The sequence below is a fragment of the Euprymna scolopes genome, chromosome 6 (assembly GCF_053919585.1).
Source record: "Euprymna scolopes isolate OS-2025 chromosome 6, ASM5391958v1, whole genome shotgun sequence".
NCBI classification, from domain to species: Eukaryota; Metazoa; Mollusca; class Cephalopoda; order Sepiida; family Sepiolidae; genus Euprymna; species Euprymna scolopes.
The window spans coordinates 172800352-172823282 of NC_136487.1; the positions used below are offsets into that span (position 1 = coordinate 172800352).

The 22931-nt window shown below is 33.0% G+C and overlaps 1 protein-coding gene across 1 annotated transcript in view; it reads right to left on the reverse strand.

The window, feature by feature from the left end:
• LOC145278101 (thyrotropin-releasing hormone receptor-like) overlaps positions 1-22931 on the reverse strand; it is a 518816-nt gene that overhangs the window by 453042 nt on the left and 42843 nt on the right. The window lies entirely within an intron of this gene.

The following is a 22931-nucleotide window of genomic DNA, read 5'->3' on the forward strand; positions in this document are numbered from 1 at the left end:
AAGCTTTTTGAACAATATAAAGTTTTAAATTGTCTAGTTAATGACGAAACAATTTGTAGCATTCGAATAAATACAAAATATTATGTAATCCCGCCTTGCTGTTTTTGTTTTTGTTAATATATATAATTATTTACTATAATAATTATTAAATACCTACGGACACTAATGTTTCATGCTTTCGGGAATCACCAGTGCAGATTCGAACCCGGCAACGTAGCCATCTCTGAATTTATAAGCAAGGACAAAATCCATTCGGCTAATGTTAACAGCAAGAAATAGCATAATAGAAACATATTAAAGGTTACAGCTTCTCTTCGAATTTTCGGATTTTAATCATGTCGAGTTACACTTAATTTCTTTTCGACAAATTGATTTTTGTCATTTCTTCTGATGAGTTAAGGGCAAAATAGATTCACTGATTGATATAATAATTAAGTAATTGATTTTGCGCTTCGAATTAGATACTGTCAAAAATTGTACATATCAACTGAATTAAAGGCATACATTATAAGATGGTCAATATCATTAATGTTGGAATATAGTAGTCATTTATTCACTATATTGCTCTGTAATTACATTGAGCTTCTTAAATAAGGATCGGTATATATTATAAAAAATATATTTCTACAGAAATATATATATATATACACATACCTATCTCTGTCTCTCTCTCTCTCTCTCTCTCTCTCTATATATATATATATATATATATATATATATATATATATATATATATGTTGTGTAGCAGACATTTAACGGAGGTTGAGACGTTTATATAATAGTGTACACAGCGGCAACGATGACGCATTCTTGAAAATTTTATATTATTCTTAGGAGAGATATGAATATTAAGAGATGTGAAATGGACAGTTCGTTTTAACACGGAGAATGGAATTCATTATTTATGATGGGGACAGACAGTTTACATTTCGAAGGGTGTTTCATATAATGTTCATTTCAAAAAAAGGCGATAGACAAAACACATTACCTTTCGGTGGATGACAAACGAAGAAAGAGGCTTTCTTATAACATGAAAACATTTATTCTAGCTGGTCATAATGATAATCAGGTATTCGATGCCTTGTCAGAATCACATTGTCTTGTCTCTCTGGTTTGCTTTCGAAAGGGGCTTCGGCTAAATCAACTCTCCCGACTCTAAATGTCAACGCCGAACTCTTCTGACTCTCTGCTCTTCTGACTACCTCCAACTAAACTGAATGTATTGTAACCTCTCTTTCAGAATGTCTTTTCACTTTGATTTACATATTATATATGTCTCCAACACAAAGAAAATTCTTTAATTTACATTGTCCGATTCTACTTGCTCTGACATAATTAATACAATAGACAAGGCATCACATTCCTATCATCGCATCTAAATTGCAATATGTATTCTTTATAAACTTTTGATCACTGGGTTCAATTCTAGCCTTTTCCTTTAATAAATATGTTTTTCAATCCTATTTACTTTGTTTTTCTAATTACTGGGATCTGTCCCTTTCCATATACAACAAAATGGCATAGCAGATCTCCCATTTATGCTTGTATGGTTTTTGCTATTTTTCAACGGGTACATTTGACTTAGTAAGCGTTTATTGTTGATAGCAATAATGTTAAAATGCTATTATATGATTAGTGAAAAGCTGTTGGTTATAAACGACAAAAAATCGATGGAAAATCTTGCAGAATCGTAATATTTGGTTAATTTGATCTAAGGAAGATATCACTTGTGTTTTCTCTCACTCCTCTCTCCGATAATTTGTTAGAACGATTCCAAAATTATCATCGGTGAAATCGATGATGATTTGCAAGATTTATGGAATTGATTAAACACGTGTTTTCAGAATAACACCACAAAAATGTTTCGTAATTTTTTACGAAGAGTTTGCGTCGATGTCTCTTTGTACTGACTCAAACAGATATCTTTGAATATAACACGTGCGTGTCTATTTAATGACCACTGATATATGCTGGTGTTTTTTCTCTCAGTGAAAATTGAATCCTTTCTGCAGATTGGGATGGACATCTTAAAGTGTTGTAAATTAGCGTCTTAATTTATATGGTCGTTACTAAAAGATTGGACAGAAAGCTGGATGGCACGCACATCGTATGCTACTAATAATGTTAAATATATCTTGACAAGATTATCTCACTATATCTAGTAAATTTCATCAGATACTCTTTTGCCTATGTTGCAAATTTAATCGGAGTCTCGACATCGTGTTATCAACTAAGATCCGCAATCTTCTACATTGTTAGAATTGCTAGAATTCAATCCTGGTGCGTGGCCATTTATCAGACCAAGTGGAAATAAAATAACTCATACAAATGATAAAATATGACAACGCCCTTAACAATTATCAGTTGCTATTATTTCGATTAATATCTTTTGCCACAGTCAATAGAATTCACTATATTATAACATTTTGATATAGATATGAATAATATTTGAATTCCACACGGATGATTTGGAAATATGGCATAGTCGTGTTGACATACCGGTTCTCGTCAAATCACCGAAGTTAAGCAATGTTGAGCCCGGTTAGTACCAGATGGGTGACCATTTGGGAATTTTAGTCGCTTTATGTGTTCTCCGCTTATCTCGGCATTTGTTTTCAGTCGTTTTGTACATTCACTTCACTTGCCACTGGTATTCAACAATGTCGACTCAGGAGAGGTGTGGTTGGAGATTGCGCACCTCCTGCCACAAAAATCTCACGCGCAGGCACCCCCACGTGGGTATCCATAGTTTGTTAAAGTCTGAAGGAGCCTGTGTGAATAATTCACCCGAATCTTTGTAATCAATTTCAATTATTCCCGTTTATATCAAAAAGTAATTAGACAAACTTAAGAGTACGGTGGGCTTAAATATATATTTAGCAGTGTACGTTTAAGTAAAGTGAACGTTATCATTTATAGAAGATTTGCGTTTCCTTAGTGGGCTTATTCCGAATCGTATTTTCAAACGATCTCAATAAGTAAAGTTGTATCCTACAATATAAACAAACCATTACGTTATAAAGATGAGCACAACACTACTTGCATGATTAATAAGTTGGAATCATCATTTTAGCCGGGAGATTATCATATACCTCTAGAATGCCACCATTCGCCATGTATAGAGACATTTAGGCTGATTAATCTACCACTAGTCTCTCCCTTTTGGATAGAGTCTAAAAAGAATATTAACTCTAAATGGTCATACTTTGTCAACTAAGCTCAAACCCCCGTCAAATCGCCGCAATGTTGAATCCCTGTGGCTGTTTTACAAGTATATTAATGAAATGTGCTCTGATGAACTTGTTGCACTTGTGCCCCCTCGACGTTAATATCCCACTTGCACTATTAATAAGTTTGAATAATTATCTTAGCCGGGGGCTTAAATATACAATAAGTTAATTTTCGTTGTAAATATAGATTTCCTATTATTTCTTTAGACCACTTTTCTCCTCTAGGATCTAATTCTAAAAACGTAATCAATGCACTCTCCGTGTGTCTAGTCTAACTCAAATACATTGAGGACATTGCGAAGGCTTCTGCATAGAAGGTGAGTTCCGTGTATCGTGTTAGAAGACTACTCACACCTGAGACTGTCCTGTACCTCTACAAAACCAGAATAGAGAATTGTTGCAACATTTAGGCTGACTGATCTACCACTAATCTCTCCCTTTTTGTCTAGGGTCTAAAAACGAATATTCAATATAATAAGTCATAATTTGCCAACTAAGCTCCAACCCCTTTTACATTTCTGTGTCTGTTTTACAAGTATTTAAGTGGAATGTGCTCTGATGAACTCGTTGTACGTGTGCCCCCTAGACGTTTATATCCCCGACAAATTCGCTTAGCAACAGAACAACACCCCTTCACTGTTGAGGTCTCTAAATTCCAGAAAGAGTTCTACTTCAATAGCTTCATAACTCGAACAGCTAGATTTGAAGTAAAAAAGAACCTATATGTTTTTCTCGAGAATTTTATTTTCAACTCGCGGTTCTATGTGAACTTTCGAAAGTAACGTTTTATTTAAAGCATGTAAATAGTTTGTTCTTGACTCGTTAGCCATGAACGCGTAATACTCATTTGTAACTGTAAAACGAGTATTGTCAGTGCTGCGGATTGAACCACCAACCTCCAGAAGACTGACACTTGGAACTGATTATTAATTACTACTTATAGAGGGCTTGGTCTTCTTTGGTTATCTTATAAATAGACTTGGATAATTCTAAGTGAATATACCTTTTTTGGCGATGATATAAAGTCTAACCTATTTAATATTTGGTAAATGTTTATGGATAATTTCATCTAATCAAAGTAAGCTGTGAGAATAGGCTAAGCGTATTTTCTGCCATTTATCCGTTTAAATAAAGGACGTAAAGGTTGTTTAAATGTGTATGATTTTTATAACCTCTAACATTTGCTGAAACATACAAAATAAAAAATCAAGTCTATATTCGGTTTTGTGCTAAGAATATTACTGCTTTCATCTTTGCCCACGTATTGCTGGGAAAATTATGAAAAAGCCAGAGCGGACAGATAAGTGAGTTTTCCCTATTCATATATCTTGACTTACCCGTGTGATTTACGTCAGTATGTATATCGCCAGGATGTATAAAGCACTCTAATCTTTTTGCAAACACCAATGTCAATAATCTTTTATATTTGATGCATACCGTAGAATAAATTCTAAAAACGGTGCATTCCCTTGAATCTATCATAAGTAAATATGATTAGATACTTGCATGGTTGCTTCGTTTGTTCGCACATAAAGAATACCAACATATTTCGCCAAGAACGCATATTGTGCTAGCGTTTCATGGAGTCAATGAAGCGTGTTATCTCTAAGCATGAGAAAAATCTCTCACGTACAGTGCACGTCGCTTGGGATAATGATGACAAAATCACTGTTTTCCTTACCAAAAATTATGTATTGATTTTTTCTAACTTCATTTATTGCCATGATAACAAACACATACAATATTGTTGGCGACTCATTGCAAAAGAGTATTTCAATTTCTGTCGTCGAATCCATTTTTTTTTTCAATTTTAGAATAATATTGAATTCCACACTCTTTAAAATATGTATACGATAATGATTGTTGAATCAGTGCCTTAATGATTTCTATAAGAATCAAAACAATATATCTATAAATATTATCTGTAACTTAAGTAATTGTCTTATAAACTTTAACTTTACTTCAGAGTTATATTAGTTTTAAATAATGTTATTAATAATTTTACAGAAATGTATTTGTATATATATATATATATATATATATATATATATATATATATATATATATATGAAACTCTTGGTTTGTTTGTAGTTAGTAAATTAAAAAAGGGGTTTGTATTACTGTACACATAGATTCGAAAAAGTTGTCAAAAAACAAATATATAACAAATAAATGTTATCAAAGGCAAGATAAGTTACTTTTCTACCAAACTGGATATATTTTTTGTGTTTTTATTCAATTTAACATGTTTATTCAGCTCGAAAAGCATACAGTGTTTACCGATATATTGGAAAATTCAAAATGGCGGCCGACTCTCTGTTTACCACGGTACGTTCGGAAAAAGGTGCAATAAATAAAAAACTAGACAAAATACTGTTAGAAATTCGCTCAATATATGTTACCGTGACATAACTTGACATATATTCGGTGTTTTTTTAATAGTATTTTGTCTAGTTTATTATTCATAAGACCTTTTCCCGAACTTACCATGATAAAACCGAAAATTGTAAGGTGAAAGTACAGAAAAGATTTTTCCATGAAAACTTACGGTACATATCCATTTTGGTATTGTGCTGAAATAATACAGTTATTCTTACCATGGGGAGGGGAGGGTATTTTGTAACAAGTCTGTGCTTCCAACTAACAATTTATTTAAAAAAATATCGTTAACTTTTAATTAAACTTGTATAAACTATTTAAAAATAACGCGGTACAAAAATACATAAGGACCAAACGTACACATTATTTTCTGTCAACAAATGTTAAAAAACAAACAGAAAAATACTCCCCTCACCTATATACTAATTAAAAACTTACATTTTTTATACAAAAAAACAACAACAAATATTCGATTTAGTGTTTCATTATTTAAACAACGCTCAGCTTAATCTGGTGATTGTTGGTCGAGCCGGAGCCATAATTAAGGGAAACTTCCAAGGATCCGGGTCAAATTCTGCAAGAGCACCATTTTTTTTCAATTTCGTGTTTTTTTTTTTTTTCAATTTTTGGAGCGGATTACTCACAATTGCTGTACTAAGAATATATGAAACATGCATTTACGCTTTTGTTTAGATGTTTTCCATCACACTAAATTGAGTAACCCGTGGACAGGTACAGCTCGTATATATATATATATATATATATATATATATATATATATATATATATATACACGTGTATAAAAATTTAAAAAAAGTGATTCATTTATGCAAGTTTCTCACAATAGCAATATATTATATTAAGGAAACTTCTATTTCCCACGTGATGTATATTTTCCATGTTATTGAAAAACATTTTAATAATTTTATTGAAAAGAAAATGTTAACCTGTAAAAACGTGGCCAATTCAATTTTTTTAATCTCAAATCCAATACGTCATTCTGATGACAAGGTAAAATTGTTTGTATAAAAATGCTGGAAAACCACTAAGAAATATTTTAAGGTTTCTAGAATTTCCATTATCTGCTGTTCAATCATTTATAAGAAAAACATAAAAGATATGGCATCGGCAGTTATACATTTTTTATTTTTTACATTTTCTTGCCAACAAATTGTTTGGGGGATTACAATCCAACGATTTAGTCGGATAGCATAATATTCTCTCCAAATAGTCTATTTGTAAGATTTTTAGTGAATTTTGGCTGGTAATTCTGGACTAAAATGTACTCGGAAATTATCAATGTATAAAATTTTCTCACAGAATAAAACACTTAGCATGTTGCAGTAATAAGGCTTCATCCATTTTAACATCTATGAAAACTAATTCTCAGATGTCATAATAATAGAAACTCCCCCAAACCATAAGAGACAAGTTTTACATTTCCGCGAACATTTTTGATTAGTTCATAAGCAATATTTCACCATATATTTCTGTTTCCATCAGCATAATAGAGATGAAATTTAGATTGATCACTGAATATCATAGGTTTATTTTCACCCTCTGAAATTTTTATCGATTTCTTGCTTATCTCAAATATTAAGGTGTTGTGATTTTAATAATGGTTTTCAGAAAATATGTCAAGTATAAACCGATATCATTTAAATAGTTTCTAATAGTATAATATGATAATTGGAAAACTTATCTTTCTGTTCTAGTTTTCTTTTTTTTTTTGCCAATTTTTTACCTAATGAAATAATTTTCAACGGAGATTTCCTTATTTACAAATGTTACATTATTATTTGTCAGGTTTTTTGCATATTTTTTCTTATAATTTTTTAACAGTAACGAATAAGGAGTTTCAGCTTTTCTCATACATTTTGATCAGAATAATGTATTGCCATAATGCATAGCTAATTATTTGAAAATATATTGTATTTATTAGATTATGGGTGAAGTAATTGAATTGATTAATTGTTCGATAGCACAGATATTATTTTCTTTTTAATAAAATTGTTTACCACATATAATATATATACATATAACTACTTAATTTACTCACATAAAATTAATATACGGAAGTATAGATTTATGCGTAAACTTTAAGTATTTACTTCAAAAGTGCACAATACGTAGATAGAGCTAGTTAGTAATTTATAAAATATATATGGCTATTAAGCTCCACTGAATATTCCGCGTTTCATCCACTCTAGGACTCTTAAGTCTTGAAGAGTCCTAGAGTGGATGAAACGCGGAATATTCAGTGTAGCTTAATCGCCATATATATATATATATATATATATATATATATATATATATATATATATATATATATATATATATATATCACGTTGGAAATCGATTTTCTTTAATATACTGTATTACTATTGTAAAAAAAATGTGTACAGATTTAAGTTTATTAATAAGAATATGGACGGCCACTTGCTATTTTTATAGACTGTATATATATATATATATATATATATATGTATGCGTATATATGTATATATATATATACATATATACGCGTGTATGCGTATATATGCATATATATATATATATATACATATATACGCATACACACACACACACATATATATATATATATATATATATATATATATATATATATATGTATGTATACATACATAAACCTGAACGTCTGTGTGTGTCTGGTCACGAATAGGCTCCTATACGGTTGACTATTATAGAAAATTGATCACATATAATGATAGAAGATGTATAGAGACACAGAAACGGGTATGTTTGATCTGGCATAATAAGGATTCATTAAAATTGTGGGGTCTTCGTACGCGCCTGGTCCATAAAGTATGGTAATAAAAAAATTAAAAATAAAAAAAAACGTTTACAAGTGTTTTTGATATAGATGTACATAATAATACTTTGATAAGTATGTTTTAACTTAAATAGAGATAGTATAATAAAATTGCGGGGTCTGCGTTAGCGCCTTTCCTCCATAGAATGGAAATAGACACAAATAAAATTAATAAAGACTTTTTATATCTATCTGTATACTTTAATAATTATGTTTCAGTTTGAAGAAATATGGTATAATACAATTATGGGGTGCTCGTTCGCGCCTGACCTCCACAGAATGTAAATATGTCACAAAGTTTAACAAGGTTTTTTAATATAGATCCACAGAATATTGTGATAAGTGTTTCAGTGTGAACAGGTAATGTATAATAAATTATGGGGTTTATCTATTTTATTTTTGCTTTCATCATATTTTGCTTTGGTTTTGATACCCCCAAATTCGAAGCTATCTCTTTACAACCCTTACAACTCATACTTTCATAAATTAGAGTCCATTTCCTGTAGGCTGTTTTTGAACCCAGTCAACGACGGGTACTTTTGCTAGTATATATATATATATATATATATATATATATATATAGAGAGAGAGAGAGAGAGAGAGAGGGGGGGGAGAGAGAGAGACAGACAGACAGACAGAGACAAAAGGTGTTTTTAAAGATATAGAAATCTAAATTGACAACTTTATTTTCTTTGATTGTAGATTTGGCAAATATCGGTTATTTTTAGTTCAAAATAATTTGTCTATTCGTCGTTTAAGGCTAACCAAACCCAACAAAGCTAAATGCCACACAACATGTAATATTATCAATTTACCGAGATAAATATTTGAACGAAAAATAATATAAGGAAAGGAAATGACATCTGGTCCCATTGTTCGTGATATTTAATCCCATTAGATATTTTCAATTTTTATTGATGTGTAACGTCCTATGTCCGAGTCGAGAATCCAGACAAAAATGAGAGCTGGGAAGTTAAAAGTCGACGCTTTATTGCTGAATTAGAGCCTAATTTAATGCGGAGAATTTGCGGAACATTGAAACTCTATATTAAGCCATATACGTGGGATCTTGTGTCTGAAATGTAATAAATTAATTTATTAATGGCCAATTTAATATTGGAATGAACCAATATTTGTATAATAAAAATACTTTTCTCTGATTATGTAAAGTTCACTACCTCAAAAAACAGCTTCCTATTAATATATATATTAATGTATATAAAACACACACACACACACACACACATATATATATATATATATATATATATATATATATATATATATGTACACGTATAACAACTTATGCACCCGATAGTAACCCCCTCCATCGGTGGCACTGTTCCTTGTTTGAAGTGGAAATGGAATAAAAAAAATCAAAAGAAACGATTTGGTTCGAAGTTTCGTACAAATTCCCGAATACGACAACAGCCATGTAAAACAGGTTGGACATCACATCAGCCAAAATGCTGGGAGAACACATGAGTGATGAGTATAACAACAGTTCTAATAATTCGAATAATACAAAAATAATTTGTATTCCTAAATAAGTAATCAATACTGTTTTCGTTTTGTATATTGTTCATTGACTGAATTCCACAACTAATTAGTGATATTTTCTGAGAATTGGAAAACTAAATTACTGTGGTGTTCGTTGTATGTACGGCTTTATACATCTGGAACAGGGATTCATTGGAACTATCTACCGAATATTCATTATCTACCAAACGTTTTTTTAAAGTAATGTATATTTACTGATGGCACCATGCTATATACTAGATAGACAACGGATGCGAATGCACATGTGTCCATGCTAATGTCTGAAACCTCAGAAAATACATGTAATCCGTAGTGGAATAGGAACGTAAATGGATGGAAATTTAATGCTACATACACAAATCTACTTTCCTTACAGAATTTCAAAAACCTTTTTAATGATGGATAATAACACTTTAACTATGAGTTAACGATACCAATTCATCGGTTTCAGATTTACAGGTAACATTAATTGAAAAAAAAATACATTGGCATTACCAGAGTTGCTGTAAAAAAAAGGTGGGCTCCCTCTTCTGCGTTATCCTTTCGCCCATACATAGAATATCGTTATTACACGTGGTTGATAAACAAAACCATTTTCTTCATCGAAATAGGTTTAATAGAAGGACTCCATTCTACGAGGTTACGCACTATCAGCCGAGCTCTAACTCATGTCTCATCTCCTCAATGTTAAATCCTTTTGCGTGATTGTAATTACTTGAATGAAATGTGCTTCGTTGAACTCATTCCACTTTACCGATGTAAATACCGTCACTAACCCGACAAGCTTTCACTGCTGCACTTTACAAATTCATCCCTTTATGTTGTTTTCCTGACTGTACTTAGATACCGGAATTAAAGTGTAAAGTGAACAGAAATTTAACTGCTCAACGCCCTACGTATTCATTGCCCGTTATTTACAATAGTCTCAGCAATAACGTTCCTTATTTGGCTGAATAAGAGTAAAATAAAAACAAAAATAACAAAAACTTTTCATGATTCAAATGTTGCATCTATACAAACAAAGAAGATATAACTTTTGTGAACGTACTAATTATAATAATTAGATTTTTACCAGGATTGAATGAAGATCAACTAATTCTCCAAATCATATATTTATTGTCACCACAATCGGTGAAATTACACATTTTCCAATAAAATCGATTGACTACCTACCCTAGTTGGGGAACCATTGTGGTGCACCGAAAGGAAACTTTACATGCCTCTCTGCAGTGATTTAATCCATGATACATTATAGTAGGGGTAGGCTATAGAAACAAAATTTTTCAAATAAATGCCAAAAGTGGCTTATTACCTTCAGTTATATGTAAATAGATGGGAACAAGTGATTTTTTTCAAAACGGGTCAAAATTGGAGGGTCGCTGGCCCCAAACGTGATTTGACCGCGTCGACGCGTGAAAATGGCCCAAATTTCGCCCCCGAACACACTTAATCACTTATTGAAAGCCACAGTGTACATTTTTTGACTATAAATGCATTTGTATCATTAAATCTTACATTCCCATTGGCTATCCCACAAGTATAGGGCTTTTTAGGGTATCTCAGAGTCCAAAATGAGTCAAAATTACCCCAAAATTAGCCAGAAAATGGTCGGAAATCACGGATTTTCCAAAATGCACCTCCCATGGGCCCAAAGACACCTCTACATGGCAGAATCTGTTGGGAAATGCTTGAAGCAGGCACTCTCCTAACTTTTGCACTGTTAATGAGGGGTATAAGGACCTTTAAAAGGGGCTAAATATGGCCGATTTAGCCAAAGAGAGTCAAAAAGTCCCTAAGAATCAACATAGGTTGTCAAAAAGGGGCTTAATTTGAGTTATAGATGGAAAATTACCAAATAAGGAAATGTTTTCTTTCTGTAACAATGCAATGGCATCTTTAAATAGACACGATAACATTGCATTGCATTAATTGTGAATTTGATTGAACTTTGCTTTCTTTTTCAGTTAGTAAAATGCAATGAACATGGCTGGTATAGCAGGGCAGATTGACGAAGATTATAATTACGACGATTGGACTTATCTTCTGCTTGATTCTCTTCCAACTGAGGCTGAATGTGTTCAAACTGTGCAACATCATGCTGCCAAATATGGTACCACGACACAGAAAAATCATATTCACCAGTTCTCCTTGCGATTACTAAAATTGTGGCAGAAAGCCTTTGGAAGTGATGTTCGTTATGTTACAATACCTGGGATAAAACATAAACTTGATCGATCGCTAAAAATTTACGACAAAAATGTCTACAAAGCAAAGGGTTCAAGACGTGTGAATATGATTAAATGGAAACGAGAGCACGATGTCCTTCTCAATATACTTTCAAAAGATGTCAATCCTGATGAATTTGATTTACATGAACGAAGATTCTTTGTCGATCAAAAGTCTCTCTCTCGCAAGTCGATATGGAACATGAACGGTTTCTGGCAGAGCAAGAACTGCACAATCGTTTGGATTTGGACGATGATCAATTTGAAGTGGAGGATACGTTTACGCGCGTTTCAGACGGTCTGTGATGCGTCCTCGTTAGAAATTATTTTCAAATGTGTAAACATGGCGATTTTCGTAGTGAGTTTGAAGTTTTTCCAAGGGGTGGAGGCTTGTAAGTGTTTATTATACATTGGTATGCTGAATTTTTATTGCTTTTTTATTTGGTTTGTCCAGGGAGACTTGACCTCGCTGTAGTCAGTCGCTATCTCTTTATGCTAATGTTTTTTTCTTTTCCTTTAGGGTGGGGTAGGGTGTGTGTATGTGTGTGTGTGCGTGTGTGCTTATGTATGTGTGTGCGCGTGTGTGTGCGTGTGTGTTTGCTTTTATTGGTTTGGGAATGTGTATATTATTTTATAGTATTTTGGGGTTATTTGCTTCCTTAGGAAGGCGGCTGTGGTCCGAGGTCGTTACTAATGTGTATGTGTGGGGAGGGGGGACTGGCTCTTCTGTAGTAAGGATATGGGTGCTTTCATTCTATTTTGATATTTATTTTTTGGATTCTTGGATTTTAGTATTGTGATTTTTCGTTTTAGTCTTATATTATGTTTGTTTAGAAAGAGGGGTGTATTTAAAATAGGGGATTTTTTGTTCTTTCTATTTATTTGTCTCCCCATGTGGGTATGGCCAGACCCAGGATCGGTTCCTAGTGTGGGGAAGATTTTGTTCCTCACAGGGGGGGGCATTGGAGGGGGTGCAGGTATTGGAGGGGGTGATAGAAGAGAAGATAGTCGTTTCAGTCATGAGGAGGTTCTCCTCCCCTGACTGAGGAGGGAGCGAGGTGTTGGAACAGATATTGTACTATGATTCTAGGTGTCTCCTAGTGTTGTTGGTTTCGAGGTTAAATAGGGTTGGAATTGTTCAGTGTCTTGTATTAGAGATAGGGGTGTTATGTCTGTGTGTGGTTGTATGCGCGCACGTGTGTGTGTTTTAATGTGTAGGTTCTGATTTATGTGTGGGTGTGTATATATGTGTGTATGGGTGTGCATGCGAGTGTACCTTGCATTTCATGTTTTTGTGTGATGGTATTAGGTTCTGGTCAGTTCAGGAGTGATTCTGGTGATGAAGTTTTTTTTTTCCTGTGTAAGTAAATAAAAATAATTGTCTGTTTGGAAGATTGGCATTATTTTGAAGCTGTTTCCACTGCATGTGTCTACGTGTTTTGAAACATAGACGTGTCTGTTATCTGCAATTTTGATGTTGCTCTTATGTAAGGCCACTCTATTGCTGAAATTTTTGGTGGTGCCTATGTCGGATTTGTTGCATGTTGTGCATCTTAGTGCATATACTACATTTCTGGAGGTGCAATTTAGATCCTTTTTTATTTTGAATGTTTGTGCTGGGTTTTTGAATGTGTATGTGTTACCTTCTATTATTATGTCACATACTCCACATCGCGGTTTGTTGTATTTTGTAACTCCTTTTGTAGTATGTGGGACGAGTTTTGAGGAAGTTAGGATGTGTTTTAAGTTTTTGGGTTGGCGTTTGCTTTTTATTATTTTTGTTGTTTTAAGTATGTTGTTTAGTTTGTCGTTCTGATTGAGGAGGATAAGGTTTTTTGTTATATGTGTGAATACTTCTGGGTTGTTTGTGTTGTGTGTAGAGACGTATGCTAGAATTTGTTCTTTGTTGTGTTCTTTTGGGGTTCTTAGTTGGTCTATTGGAATTTTTTCAGCCAGTTCAATACCTTTCTGTATTAGTGGTAGTGGGTATCCTCTTTTCCGCAGTGTTATTTGTAGTTCATTCAGTCTAGTTGAACGGAGGTGTCTGTCTGTTACCATGGTGCAGACTCTACGTGCTAGGGAGTAGGGTATTGATTTCAGACAGTTTTTAGGATGGTGGCTTTTGAAGTGGAGGCATTGTTGAGTGTCTGTGTGTTTGTGGTAGATGTCTCTGATTATGTTGTTTTTTATTGTTACTAGGATGTCTAGCAAAGGTAGTTCTGTGGGGCTTTGTTCTAGTGTGAAGTTTATTTTTGGGTGTAGATTTTGTAGCAAAGTGTGGAGTTCTTTGATATCCCCCCATGAGGTTCTCCAGAAGATAAAGCAGTCGTCTAGGTATCTTTTCCAAGATTTTATGAAGAGTGTTTTTATATTGTGCCCGTACTTTTGCTCTATCCTTTCATAAAGGGTCTCTTCTAGGAAGGCGAGTGTAAGGGTGGCATATGTCGGTGCCATTTTGGTACCCATTGCTGTGCCTAGTATTTGGATGTAGTTGTCTTTATTGACTTGGAAGGAGTTGTTATTGAGGATTATGTCGATGCTATCAATCACGAATTGTTTATTGAATCTGGGGTGTAAAGTCTGTGTATGTTTGTCAATCCAATATGCGATAGCTTCTTTTCCTAGATTGTGTGGGATATTGCTATATAGGCTGCTAACATCGAATGTGGCTAGTATAGTCCCATCGTCTACTGTTTGTGGTAGGGAGCTAAGGAAGAAAACTTCTGACTAGATTGGTGAAGGGCTGTAATAGTATATCTATTAGGTTGCTAAATCTTCTTGTTGGGCATGATGATCCTGCTACTATGGGTCTGAATGTGAGGTCGTTGGGGTTTGGGGTGCTTATGTATTCCGACTTTTGTATGTTGATGGCATGTCTTACCTGGTTAGATTTGTGTATTTAGGGTAGCCCATAGAAGATGTTTGTTTTTGTTGTGAAGTTTGTAAGGAAGTCTTTTTCTTTTTTAGTTAATGTACTATTGTATGTTGTGCAGAGTTTTGTTATTTTAGATATGGTTGTGTCGTCTATGTTAGAGCTAATTGGTTTGTAATAATTTTCTTTCCCTATTTATTCTGAAATTTTTGTTTTATAGAAGTTCTTATTCATTATAACTACTGCACTACCTTTGTCTGCTTCCTTTATAACTAAGTTGTTATTGTGTTGGATTTTTTTAAGTGCTTGATTTTGTTTTCGTGTTAGATTACTGGTGGGGTTTTCTTTTTGTTGGGGGTTGAGGCTCCAGAGTGTTTCAAAGAAAGTATTTAGTTCTTTTGTGTTGTTATGTTTGGGAAGTATGTTGATTTGTTCTTGACTAGAGAGTCGTCTGTTGTGTTATCACTGTCGTTAAGTATATCTATGAGTCTAAATTTGCATTCAAATTCAAATCCATAAAAGTGAACGTGTTTGTCTGTCTGTGTGTCTGTGTACATTTCCCTACCCAATAAATCTGTCATTTTTTAGTCTACAGACTCGAATTTGACATACAGGTTATTGAGATTTGGGAAAATCGATGTGATCGGTTTTTGGTCATAAATTTGCATGGTAATGTGTCAAAGTTCAACGATTTGACCTTGAAGAACTCTACCAAACTCTTCCGACAATTTTGGGTCTAAACACTTGGAATTTTAGATATAGGTGCCTTGCACAGGATCTAACTTTATAACTTACTTTGAGCCAAAAACAATAAATGTTAAGGGGTAATAATAGCGGCCAAAGTTTAAAAAATTGACCGTTTTTTTTTTTTTTTTTGCTCAGCATAAACCTCCATACACCCGGGCAACGCCGGACGCCCATGCTAGTATATTATATATATATTGGAAAAATATATTATACATGTATATATACATATATATATATATATATATATATTATATATTATATTTTATATATATATATATATCTATAAAAGTGAACGTGTCTGTTAAGTGAATATGTATGTGTGTCTGTGTGTGTGTGTGTACATTTCCATACGCAATAACTCTGTCATTTTTTGTCTACAGACACGAAATTTGATATATAGGGTACTGAGATCTCGGAAAATCTATGTGATCGGTTTTTTGCCAGACATTTGACTGTTAAGGGGTCAAGCTTCAACGATTTGACCTTTGAGAACTCTACCTAACTCCTCCGACAATTTTGGGTTTAACACTTGAAATTTTAGATATATGTTCCTTGGACATGGATTTAAGTCAATAATTGATTTGATCCCAAAACAATAAATTTTAAGGGGTCATAAAAGAGAACAAGTTTTTTAAAAAAAATTGATCTCTGCAGTCTCTACCAAATTACTCAGACAATTTCTGGTCTAAATATTTGAAATTTTACATAAAGAGTAGTCAGAGATAGGGAAAGCATTTCATCGGTTTGGGTCAAATATTTTTAGTTACCAATATATAAATGTATGCATGTATGTATGTATGTATGTATGTATGTATGTATGTTTGCATGTCTGCCTAAAACTTTCGACAGAGGCGACGGATTTTACCAAGATCAGTAGTGTTTTGAAGATCGACCAAATATTTCATAGGACAAATATCGAAAAATTGGCTAAAAACATTAACATTTCACTTTCAACTAAGCACTTTTTTAAAGGGAGGGTCGCTTTTTTATCCGATATGTTGGAAAGATATCCTCTCCTTTCGATTGTCTAGCCTTTATGTAAACATAAGTCACTTCATGTTTGGCGGTGGTCGTAACCGTAAAGACGTCAAGTTCTTTTCCCGTTCTTTTCCTCCTTCGCAGTACGGGTTCGAGCCTGCCTTCCTACTACCACTTTTTTCTTGCTCAACATACACATCCAAACACCCAGGCAACGCCAGCTGAAATGCTAGTATATATATATATATATATATATATATATATATATATATATATATATATAAAGTGGAATGTGCCAGTGTATCTGTATGTCTGCGTGTCTGTGTGTCTGTGTTCCTACATTTCCCTACGCAATAACTTTGTCAATTTTAAGTCTACAGACTCGAAATTTTATATACAGGGTACTGATATTTGGGAAAATCTTTGTCATTAGTTTCCGGCCAGAAATTTTGCGGTTAAGGGGTCAAACTTCAACGATTTGACCTTTGAGAACTCTACCAAACTCCTCCGACATTTTTGGGTATAAACCCTTCAAATTTTAGATATACGTTTCTTGGATATGGATCAAACTTAATAACTTGATTTAAGCCCAAAACAATAAATGTTAAGGGGTCATAACAGGGGTTAATTTTTTTTTAAAAATTGTACCCCTGCGGTCTCTACCAAATTACTCAGAAAATATTTGGTCTAAACATTTGAAATTTTACATAAAAGGTAGTCAGAGATATGACAAGCTATTTCATCGGTTTGGGTCGAAAACTTTTAGTTACCAATATATAAATGTATGTATGTATGTATGTATGTTTTCATGTCTGCCTAAAACTTTCGACGGATTTTATCAAGATCAGTATCGTTTTTTAAGGTCGACCTTTCATACAACAAATATCGAAAAATTGGCTAAAAACATTAATATTTTTACCTTCATCTAGGCACTTTTAAACGGGGGGGTCGCTTTTTTCGCCGATATTTTTCGAAGTTATCTCTCCTTTCGATTGCCTAGCTAAATCTTAACATAATCACTTCAGGTTTGGCGGTGGTCGTAACCGCAATGACGTCAGGGGTTTTCCCCCGTTCTTTTTCTCCTTTGCGGTAGGGGTTCGAGCCTGCCTTCCCACTGCCATTTTTCTTTCTTTGCTCAACATACACATTTAAACACCCGGGCAAAGCCGGGCTGAAATGCTACTATATATATAATCTTCATATATATTATTTTGATTGCAGAAATTCCCCTCTGGACCAAAGTACTGTAGATTTGATAAAACAGATGCTACATACGATTTATCATGTAATTTTAGACACATTTAGTCTTTATAAAAAATACATTTCATCCTAGGAGCATCAGAATCACAATTACTACCATCTTTAGAGGAAGTATTACCTATTTTTCATTCTAAATATCAAGTCCTCTTACGGACCTAAATCATTACTGGGAAGATATGGTGTTTGACCCTTGTAACTAGATCATAAACTCCTAGACATAACATGATATTTCCATTTTCCGATTCCATACATAAAAATTATAAAGTCTCCTTACCTCTAACCATTTCTATATTTCAGATTAACAGTATTCGTACACTAAACGAAGGTAGTATACTATTCAAATGCGGTGTCGCAATGATACCTAATTTTGACGTCTGAGTAAATTGTGACGTTCGTTTTCTTACATTTAACGGTGTAAGTTTGCATTCTCTCCCCCTCTCGCTCTCTCTCTCTTTCTCTCCCTTAATATATTTTACTACATCTCTCTCGCTCTCTCTCTCTCTGTCGCTCGCTATCTCTTATTCCCTCTCTCGTTCGCTTTCTATTGCTTCACGGCGATGCTGATAAAAAACAACAAATAGTTCTTTTCACTCGCTCGCTCGCTTGCTTTGTACATTTGTTTGAGTAATTAATAATATTTTTCCAGACATAGTTACGTTTTTTATATATACTTTATTTCAATATATTTTATTTAAACTTGCGCAATTTATTACGATCGTCGCCGAATTAAAAGTGAATGTTTAGGCAATATCATCTACTGGATTCTCGACATTGCACACATTTTATGGATGGGGTAAATTTGTACATTACTCCACCTCTACAATTTTCTAAAGAATTATAACTTTTAAATATTATCGACTATACTGATTAAGAAAATCTCATTCAAATTGTGCGGAGATAAATACTTATAGAGATATAAAGACCTGCATTGTACACGCACTCGATAAACAAATATACTTCTCTCCTACCGACACCGCTACCCCCATTTTTGTCATCTGTGGGTGGGTATAGTGACAAGGATTACCACGGTTAAATTTTGAGGAATTATTTTTAAACCCTTCCCAAAAAGTAATAAGAGGTTGTCTACTCCGAAAGCCGTTTAATATGGGGATGTTGGAGTGTCTTTTCCAGACGCCGTTATTAATACGGGGATGTTGGTGGTGTCTATTCCGAAAGCCGTTGTTAACTTGGGGAGTATTGGATGTCTATTCCAAACGCCTTTTTTTACATGACAATACTCAAAACAAGTGAAGTGAAAAAAGTCATAATTGTTTTGTTTTATACATTAAAAATTCGGGCATAAAACTGGAATTTAATTTAATACTATTGTTGGAAGAGTTGAAAAAAGAGGAAAACTTGAAAAACAAACGGAAACAGGTAGGACTGCTATCACTGATTTCGATTACTCTAAACAGTTCATATACAGTGAGACCCCCTAACCTCTAAAACTTATGTTTTTACTTTTCTATTATTCTAATGGACCATTTTTTGTAATTTTATCAATTAATACAGATTTGCGCATTCACTTAATTATTGTTTTTAAATAGAAATTTACCTAGATGTTATTGATCCAAACCAGCACTAATCGCCAGTGAAAGCTGGATTATTTCATTTCGACCACGTAATTCGTAGTTTATTTTTTTGCAAGAGGGCATGATTCCACTGGGCAATGCCGATTAACGAGTCCTGATAGTTATATATAACGAGTGTTGATTGGAAGAAAGTTATAATAAGAAAGATACGGAGATTAAACATCTAATCTCTTTACTCCTGATGTTTTTGTTAAGTCTATGACTAAGATGTTGGATTGATTGCATAGAAAAAAGATGCAATAAAATTTGAACTAACGTTTGTTTTAAATGAGGAGAAAAACAAAATAAAAAGATGAGTCTTATTTTACAAAAAGATAATCCAAGGAGAAAATTGTGTTCATCTCATATACCTTGTACGAAACATTTATTTATTTATACTCGCTTTCGGCCTCTCTCTCTCTCTCTCTCTCTCTCTCTCTCTCTCTCTATATATATATATATATATATATATATATATATATATATATATATATATATATATATATATATATATATAAGCTATTATTTAAAAGGAACTTTATATTTGTGAGTTCGTTCCCTATTCCGAGGAAAATTTCTCGTATGGGATATGTATCGAAAATCAATATTCAAAAAAAAACAGATTAATGAAGGTAGTCCAATTTTGACCAAAGTTAACACTTTTATAAAACTTAACATTCAATATGCATTTGAAAAGTTTTATCACCGTACAAGCAGAAGGTCCCCTGCTTCTATAATGCTGTAGTTGTTTTTATAAGAAAGGCGCGCGTTTGAGAGCACAGTTTCATAATGGTACTTGATTTTTGTACGTGTAATTTTAATTCTAGTGAGTATGTAAACATAAGTTCATAAAATCAACATAAGTTTCTTTGATAAGGCGTAGGCGCGTTTGAAATTAATGTTTTTGTTTAAAGCACAACTGAAACATGATAGTTCACCTTTGCATTTAAAACTTAAATTTAAACTATTATTTACAGATAATTTCATGAAATCAACAGTAAATTCTATACAGTCCAATGCAGTCTACAATGTATTGTAGACTACGAAAATGCGGAAAGGCACGTAAAGCTATATCAAAGTACACTGGTAGGGGAGGTCCTCACCGTGAGCGGGTAATCAATCGATTTAATTTAAAAATGGGCGATTCATCGATTTTAATGACACTAAAATTATGGGAAAGTGAGCCATTCGTTGATGCTCATTACACACTGGACAACGCCGATTCTCTCTGCTAGTTCTAGATTACTATTCATGAAACTATATTCATATTAAAAACATTTCATTAATTGGAGTTTATTATTCAATACGCGTGTAGAATGTTTTAATTTAATAAAGGATTATCGTGCTGCTTTTGTAAGCCACACGAATATCAGTTTTCTACTCTAATACTTTTTCCCCTCGAACAACTAGACTATGGAATTCTATTCCTGCTACCTGTTTCCCTAACTGTAGCATATGCAAAAGTTTTAATATTACGTAAACCAACATCTTTTTTTATCTTTCCTATGCATAGTTCTAAATAGTCGCCCCTTTATGTTCAATTGGAGAGATTCCTTTTTAGAAATAAACGTGAGTAAAATAAGGATGCGGAAATAAAAGAACCAAATAAGAGATGGACGTCAACTTAACTCGTCAGAAAATAGCTAAATTCTGAGAAAGCATTGTAAATTTGAAACAACATACGACAAGAAAATTGGGGAAAAAAATTAATATTTTACACCTACATAACATTCAGTTAGTTTCCATAAAAAAGATCTATAGACGTACGGCGCTTTTCTATAATTTATTTTTGTCACGCTTTCGGGGGTAAGCCTTTCAAACGTAATTGTTTACCCAACGACGAAAATAATTCGCACAAATGTGCAACGCAAATTTAGGTGAAACCTAAAGAACGAACATGAACGTGTTGAACAGACTGCACAAAAATACTTTTTTGTGTGTGTATTCAACCGAGCTAAAACATTACAAAGGAGAAAACGTGTTCTTGCTAAATGCTCTAATGTGCCCATACAAATGCAACTCAATGCAATGTTTGATATTAATATTAGACATGAACAGACATGGATTAATCGGTAAATCTAGAAAATTGCTCACGGAATGTCTGGACTAAAAGTAAAAATTATAGGTGAATTAACCTGTAACAGTTTCATGATACTCAGATTAAAAGAAAACAGAATATGAATCATTCATAATAGATTATGTTGCATGTTTCAATCTGGCAGAATCCTAATCAAATCAATGTCCAATAAAATTAATATTGCTCGGTTTTACAGAAATAAGTTAATAGGATTCTGAAAGAAAAAAATTGTAGAATTTTCTGGAAAGTCTAACAACATACGCAGTAATCCAAACTTAAATTGTAAATAAAAGAAAATACAGTAACAGTAACGCATAAAATAAGATAATTCTGGCCGTTAATGGGATTACTATGAAATAATAAATCCGGTGTATGATGGCAATGTGGGAGGAGAAAATCATGAGGGAGTAAGTATTTTGCTACTCCCTGTTTATGTGTGTTGTTTGGAAGAGTTGATTTTTTTCCGGCATTTATATATAAAGATACGATTCTGGTAAAACGAAAAGCGTCATATTCGAGAAACCTGCACCATGTATAGGGATCTTGTGTGAGTATACTGTTTTTTTTTTTTTAAATTTTCGAGGCCATAATATGAATTAATGCAAACTATTTGCATCTAAATAAAACTAGTGTTTCATGCTAAGGAAACCATTGCCTCTGCTCTTTCTCCCTCTTTCTCTCTCTTTCTCTCTCTCTTTATATATATATATATATATATATATATATATATATATATATATATATATATATATATATATATTCAGGCAAATATTATTAAATGCAACGGAACACTTTGCTTTAGGATTCTTATTTTAATTTTTCGATTTTCCATATAATATTTTGTATCAAAATCAAAAATATTAATGAAAGTTCCATAGTTGTTGCTATCACAAGCGCTTTCGATTCGTCCACGAATAATCATCAGGTGCGAAAATGAGAATCAAATGTGAAAACTAAAATATACAGTAAACGATGATATAGAGTTGATGAAAAGTCGATTAAAAATATAGGTCAATTTAAAATCGAGTATTAAAATCAGCAAGTTCGTGGACACCGTTAACAAATATATATATATATATATATATATATATATATATATATATATTGATATATATATATATATATATATATTGATATATATATATATATGACTACTTAATTTACTCATATAAAATTAATATACGAAAGCATAGATTTATGCGTAAACTTTAAGTATTTAC